This window comes from Brassica oleracea, chromosome C9 (genome assembly GCF_000695525.1).
Source record: "Brassica oleracea var. oleracea cultivar TO1000 chromosome C9, BOL, whole genome shotgun sequence".
Classification (NCBI taxonomy): domain Eukaryota; kingdom Viridiplantae; phylum Streptophyta; class Magnoliopsida; order Brassicales; family Brassicaceae; genus Brassica; species Brassica oleracea.
Genome location: NC_027756.1, coordinates 15,475,555 through 15,482,731, shown reverse-complemented (window position 1 = coordinate 15,482,731; position 7,177 = coordinate 15,475,555). Strand labels below are relative to the sequence as shown.

General features: G+C 31.1%; 1 pseudogene; it reads left to right on the top strand.

Annotated features, from left to right (window-relative positions):
• Positions 1–339: 339 nt before the first annotated feature.
• The window catches only part of LOC106314425, a 9,490-nt pseudogene continuing 2,652 nt past the window's right edge, over positions 340–7,177 (top strand).

The following is a 7,177-nucleotide window of genomic DNA, read 5'->3' as shown; positions in this document are numbered from 1 at the left end:
GTCGGCGTCGTTTTGTTTTTGATTCATCTCCTCTTAGGCTTTAAAACATGTGTTGATTCATCGTCATTAATGAAGTCTTAACTATTTCGATCCACTGGATCCACGATTACACATTCAATGGTTCTTATCCCTCTTCCTAGCGGTGGATCTCCCATTATAAAAAGGTAAGGCCTCATCTCAGGAGAATCATCCTCACAATTCCAATTGCATTCTAAAATTTCTTTCTCTATATAATGACTAAATTCCGTTTTACTTGCTGAATTGAAATTCGGCTGTTGATCTTCCGTCGTCAAGGTGCGGCTGCTCAGAAACTGAAAATCGCAACGCTGTGACGAGTTGATGGGAGTTGACATAATCCTCTTCGATGATAAGGTATTTCATTCTTAAAACTCTTTAACAGCTTGTTCTTAAACTACATGGGCGTTTTAACTCATAATTATCCAAACTTATGTATTCAGATATTGATTTAAACTCTTTTGAATGAGAAATCTTGAAACTGTTTGCTGATTAGGCTTTTTTTCACATGTGATTCAGTCGACACTCATGCTAGCCACCGTAATGTCAACCGTTTCGACACCTTCCGGCACCACCGTCTCAAGGCGGGTACTCTGTTCACTGTTAGCGGATTCGAGGACGTCTCAACCGTCTCACCACCTTTCACTCTAACCTCGCTCTCCTCCCTCCTCTCGAGATCTTGCTCATCATGGTCAATCTCTCTTCTTCATCTTATGATTTGAATCAGAACTTTGATATTGGATTACAGATTGTGGAGTTTTAGTTCCTCTACGGAATTAAATTGTCTCCTTGATGTTATGTATGTTGTTTGATTGTCAGTAAAGTCTAAATGGTGTGTCTTTTTAACATAGAAAATTTAGATCTTGGATTTTTTGGGTTTAACCACAAGCGCAACATTGTTCTATAGATGTGTTTGAGAGAGATTTAGTGTGTATCCATGTGTTTTCGATGCAAAAAACATTATTTTTTTGCTATTTATCTGTGTTTAGATAGTGGAGCATTACGTGGCTCTAAGGTTTGAGTATTGTTGGGTACTTTCACACTAACAAGAGGTTTGATGATGTGGTGATCACTTCTCTCGCTATTTTCCTTTCTCACCAATTCTCTTGGTAAAATTTTGTATCCTTTTCACTCAGGTACATCAGTTGATTGAAGCACTAACTAGGTAACCATCTTATGCTCTTTTATTTTTGAACAACAAAAATCTTGAAGCCTTATCAAATGGTAAAAATCGAAGGCATGTGATGCAGGTTGGTATTTTAAGGAAACAGCTTAGGCCTTTTTTTTTGTTCTCATACAGTTTTTTTGTGTACATACAACTTAGTATAGCTTGGAAATGAAATTTATAATTAGCCAATTATGTAAGGAATATTTATATATAAAGGTCACTCTACACAAGTATATTGTTATTGCTATATAAGAAATATACTGTTAATAGTATAGAAAGTTTTAGAAGCTCGAATTCTTTTAGTATTTGCATTCATTATTTTTATTGCATCATGCACAAATGCTGTCAATGTAAAGATATAAAACATGACTAAACTGTCTACTTGAATTGTGTGCGCAACCGTCTTGACACCAAGCTCATATTGTTTCTTTTTTTTTTACTTTCTATTTGGTGCAATTTAATTTTGTTGCTGTTAATGTCAATTATTTCAATTTTTTTGTTTTTTTTTTCTATATTACATGATAGCTTTGTGTGAAAGATGCTTCTAATAACTGGAAAATGGTTGGAACAGATGTAGGAAACAAACTATTCTTGAAAGAGCCATCAGCCAAAGTTGTGACATATTTTGTCAGATTACATTTGATTATGTCTCCAAGTAAGCTATAATATATACACGACCTGAAGATGAAAATACATGGAAGACATGAAGTGCTTTCTCTATATTTCTCTAACGAGCAAGAATTTCTATATTTCTCTAGCGTGCAAGAATATTTTTTCCCTACAAATAATAGGAATCCTAAATAAGAATTTTGGGAACTTTTTCTAATATTAGATCATTATCCCTACATGATAAGAAAAATATATGAGTAGAAAGAATCATTTAATAGACATTAATAGTAAAAATATATTATGTATGTTAATATCATTTAAATTTAATTACATATCCTATCAAATTTTTTAAAAAATTGTTTGGATTAATAAAATTGATTTATACGTTCGCACCAATTTAATTATATATGTAATAGTTACTGACTTTTAATTATTCAATATATATTTATTATTTCATAATATGTAAGAACATATAATACATAAAATAATTTTTATATATAATGTTTATTCCGCGCAAGGCGCGAGTCTTAATCTAGATTTTTATTAAAACAAAATGAGCAGTGGACGACATATACATGCATATACTGGACAATTATCATAATTTAATCCCTTAAATTTTAAACCAAAAAAATGAAAAATCTAACTAAACAAAATTTACAATACCCATAAAAGATCAGGACTATTAACACAACAAATATTAAAGACCAAGAACCAGAAAATACTATAAAAAAGCAATACCAACAAAATACAAGCTAGAATGCACTTGACATTTACAATACCCATAAAAGATCAGGACTATTAACACAACGAATATTAAAGACCAAGAACCATAAAAAAACTATAGAAATGTAATACCAACAAAACACAAACTTTAGTAAAAAAAAAAACACAAGCAAGAATGAACTTCATGCCAAGAAATATGTAATATTGGTATTTCAATGTAACTTAAAAAAAAGACCCCAAATTGGTAACATTCGCAAATATATAGTAACAATCAAAACATCCTAATACAAATCCAAAAAGCAAATAAAAATTGCATACAAAAGAAAAGAATTCAAACAAAAAATACATTACATCCATATGCGCGGGATCGATTCTAGGCACTATGCATTTACGTTAGTACATTTTGAAATAAAAAAAAAATAGCCTTACACTAATCACTATTTTTTTATCAAATCACTATGTTATTTTGATAGAAAAAGGTATTAAATAATTAGCTATGTTTTGACCAAAAGATAAATAATTAGATATGTAGGAACACTTATACACACAGTTAAAAAACCAGAGAAATGCTCTGGTTTAAATGTTAACTAATTCATTAACTAAACCAATTGGTTAAGCAAACCATGTCATTACAGTTTTAAAAAAAAAACATAAAATGCTTCTACTCATTTTTTTTCTCATTGAAAAAGCTTCAGTCAAAATATAACTAATTCATTAACTAAATCAATTAGTTAAGCAAATCGGGTTAAGTAAATTTTGTTGGTGTTATATAATCATAAATTTTTGAAAATTTTAAATATTCTTTTAAAAAATATACTATTGGTTGTAAATTTAAGGAGATAGTCCATTAAATTACTTAGAGACTAATTGGAAAAAATGTTATAAATAGTTTTAAGTGAATTGAAACATTAAAACAATTTAACCAATTAAACACCATAACTAAAATTTAATTAATTTTTGATCATTCTGCTCTTCACTTTATATATAATTTTGAATAACAAAAAAATGGATACACAATTATTTGAATAGCGTAAGACAAAAAGATTGAATAATTTAAAATTATTTTATATTTGTCGATAGCTACTTATATGTTTATGATAAATTATAAAATTTATATATTAAAATAAACATACAAAATATATAATCAAAATTTAAATTTAAACAAAAACCCGGGCGTAGCCCGGGCCGATCCTAGTAATTAATAAACCTAGCTTTTAGTATTGTTCGTATTTTTCTATTTTATTATATATATGTGTATTTAAAAATAATTAATTTCATATATACATTTCGTAATTTAATACATGCATTATATGGTACTTATTTTACTAATTCCACCTATACATAATAAATAGTATGCAATAATTTTATTATACATAATCATAAAAATTTGATCCACTAAAAATAAAAATACATTTGCGTAAATTTAGAGATCATATTCTAAATAAATAGATGATATAATTAAGGGTTTACATGATAAAATAAAACTATTCAATATAAACTATAAAATTATTATATTTAGAAATTTCATGCTAAACAATTTCTTAAACAGATAAATTTTAAAATATATATTATCACTTATACTAATAGATATTCATTTATATAAAAAAAATTAACATCCGCTCTAGTTAAGCTTTACAATCACACACGTTTGTGTATGCCTTATGGGGATGAGGATTTGACTTTTGACTATATGGGTTGGTTGATACTTTCAGACAAAAGATATTAAAATCTCTTAAATCCTATCAAATTTCACTAAAAAAAAACTGTTAAATCTACTGGCCCGAAAAGCTGCCAGTTATGTTTGATATTACATTATTAGGCTTTTGGGCCGTAATACGTAAATTTTTGCAACATACTTGAGATCACACTCCCATGATGTTATTTGAGTTAATTGGCTTCTATACCCATAATCGGGTCCCTAATTAGCTCTATACACATGAGTGGACATTAATATTTGTATGAAGATTTTGCCCTTCCTGCATGTACATCCATAGGTCAGTAGTGTCAGTCCCTCTGAAACCTATTTGTGCATGTCTGTTTTTCATTCCCCGAAACACACAAGTTATTCTCTAGCTATCTCTCATCTCATTTTTAGTCCTTTCTATTTTTATTTTTTTTTTCTAGTTCTTTCTCATCTTTTTTCCGAACTATTTTTCACTTTCTCTCCTATTTTTCTTTTCTCTCCTACTTTTCTTTCATCTCATCTCATCTTATAGTTATTTTTTAAAAAAAAACAACGTTAGACAAGTGAATCAATTCAATGACTTGAGTTTGATACCAACTAATATGAAATAGTTAGATTGTTGCTATTAAAACTGTTAAAGGTATAATAGTAAAGTTTAATATGTTACATTCATAAATTGCCTATAACAAATCACTACATCAAAATATGATTTATGTTCTAATGAAAAATAATATGAGGCTTAACAACTAATATATTTATTACCGTGTAGAAAAAAAATATTACATCTATGTAAATATGTATGTTTATTATATGTGTTACAAGATAAGTTTCAGCTAATACCTATGTTAACAGCTACTATAAATTTTAAATGATACATTAATTATTAACAACGTACCATAACTATTATTACATGCTATGTGTTGTTTTACTCGTTAACTTATATTTTAGTAACTAACTTATTTGTTACATGATAAATTATATATTGGATTAATAACTAATACTGAATTATAAAAATTGGTATCGTGTTATTGATTTGTTTAACGCCTACATATACCACTTAACTTGGTAATTAAATAAGTATCTTAACATATACTATAGTGTTAACATTTTTTACATGTATCATATTTCTATAAATATATGATAATACATCATACCCCAAAAATGGTAACACATGCGTTCTAACTGTAAATAAAAGATATATGAGAATTACTAACCTTCATCATCAATGGAATCACTATCATAAATTTCACTAGTTTTATCAAGATTTGGTATCACATCATCTTTGGATTTCGTTGAAATTTCAAGAAATTGGCATCCAAAATTTTATGTATCTTGATTTAAAAATGATGGATCAGCAAAGACATTCAAAGAAAGAGAAAGAAAAAAAAAAGAATGAGAGTAAGAAAGAAGAAAGAGAAGGGAGAGAGAATGACTTGGAGAACTACAAAGGAGAGAGACTGTCAGAATGAGTTGCAGGAGTGCAGCTACGGAAGGGCACCTTCGTAAGTTCGTCTCTCCTGTTGTGTGGGTTGGGCTGGATGTGTCTCATCATGGGCAAATTTCAAATATGGGCTTTCAATATGGGTAAGACTAATTCTCCCATGTTGTTTTATATAAGGCCGTTTTTGTTTTTTTTTTATATTTTAGACAACTGATTATATTATAAATTAAAGGCTCAATGGACGAAAGCGATTAAAAATATTCGACGGTAAACTGAAAAGCGAGAATAACTTAAACATGACAAATGATAGATATGGCTAAGGAAAGAAAAGATCTATAGAGAAACTTCATTTGTAATCTTAGAGCATGAATTCGATGGAACGCGCTGAAGTCGAAATCGACGTTGAAAGATCCAATCAATGGGTTTTAAGAGCAGCTGAAAACTGTCTCAGAGGATGCATTGATCTCTTGACGTTGCAGTGAGGTGCGGAGAAACTGCCTGAGTAGGACTAAACACAGAGTCGTCGATGGTACAACTTGCTTCTGAAGGATAGTAGTAGACAGAGTCGGGAAATACTGAGTTTAGGTTACACTGCATTAAGATGCGGAGAGGAGCCGACGAAAACATGAGCCTGACTCTAGATAGAGGCGGCATCGGAGTCATGCGTTCTGGCTGATCACTCGCCATTAACACTTCTGCAGACAGTGAGCTCCTGGATCTAACAAACAAGGGTCTCAACGCGCCAGTGAAAACTCGATGAGTAGGAGTACGACCTAAGCAAGAAGCCTGAGTTCCTCCGTAAACGATATAAGCTCTGGTTTGAAGGCCGCATAGTTGACTCTGTGAAAAACTGTCAATGCTTGAGACTAAGAGCACTTTGGCTGTTGTTGACTTATAAGGTGGTTGATGCAATCATGCAAAGGTCTTCGCATCATCTTCGAGAAACAAAAACATATGTTATGATTTAATATGTTCACAAACCAATTGTTGCAGATAGGAACTGAGTCTCAGTTCCTATCTGCAGCGATGATATAGCATAGATGAAAGTTAAGTTTTCCGCTGAAATAATGACATCACTAGGCTAAGACCCGCGCCCATGCGCGGGATCAACATTATATATGTGGGAACCGAAATTCACACCGTCGAGTTTTGTTAATCGGAGGAAAGCCAAGTTAACCTAGCCTTTCCTGAAGGTCCCGATAATCTGCTGGGCCACACACGACACGATCAATATGAAAGAATAAAAAGAAAATAAGCAGAAAAAGAGAATAAGAGGATCTTATTTCCGAATTCGCGTTTGAGCGTGAACAACAAGTAAAAACCTTGGCTACAAGAGCTGTCGGTACGTTCGCTAGTCTAGAGACCTAAATCTAAACTAGTTGAGTCGCAGCTCGATTAGTAAAAACGGAAAAAGATGTCTAAATTGCTCTAAGTGCTAAGTTGCTCTGATGTGCTCTGATCTCTACTCCCTCTTCGTCCTACGTCCTCCTTATTTCCTTCTTCTTTGTGATTATCTTCGGAAATTTGACATTTATCT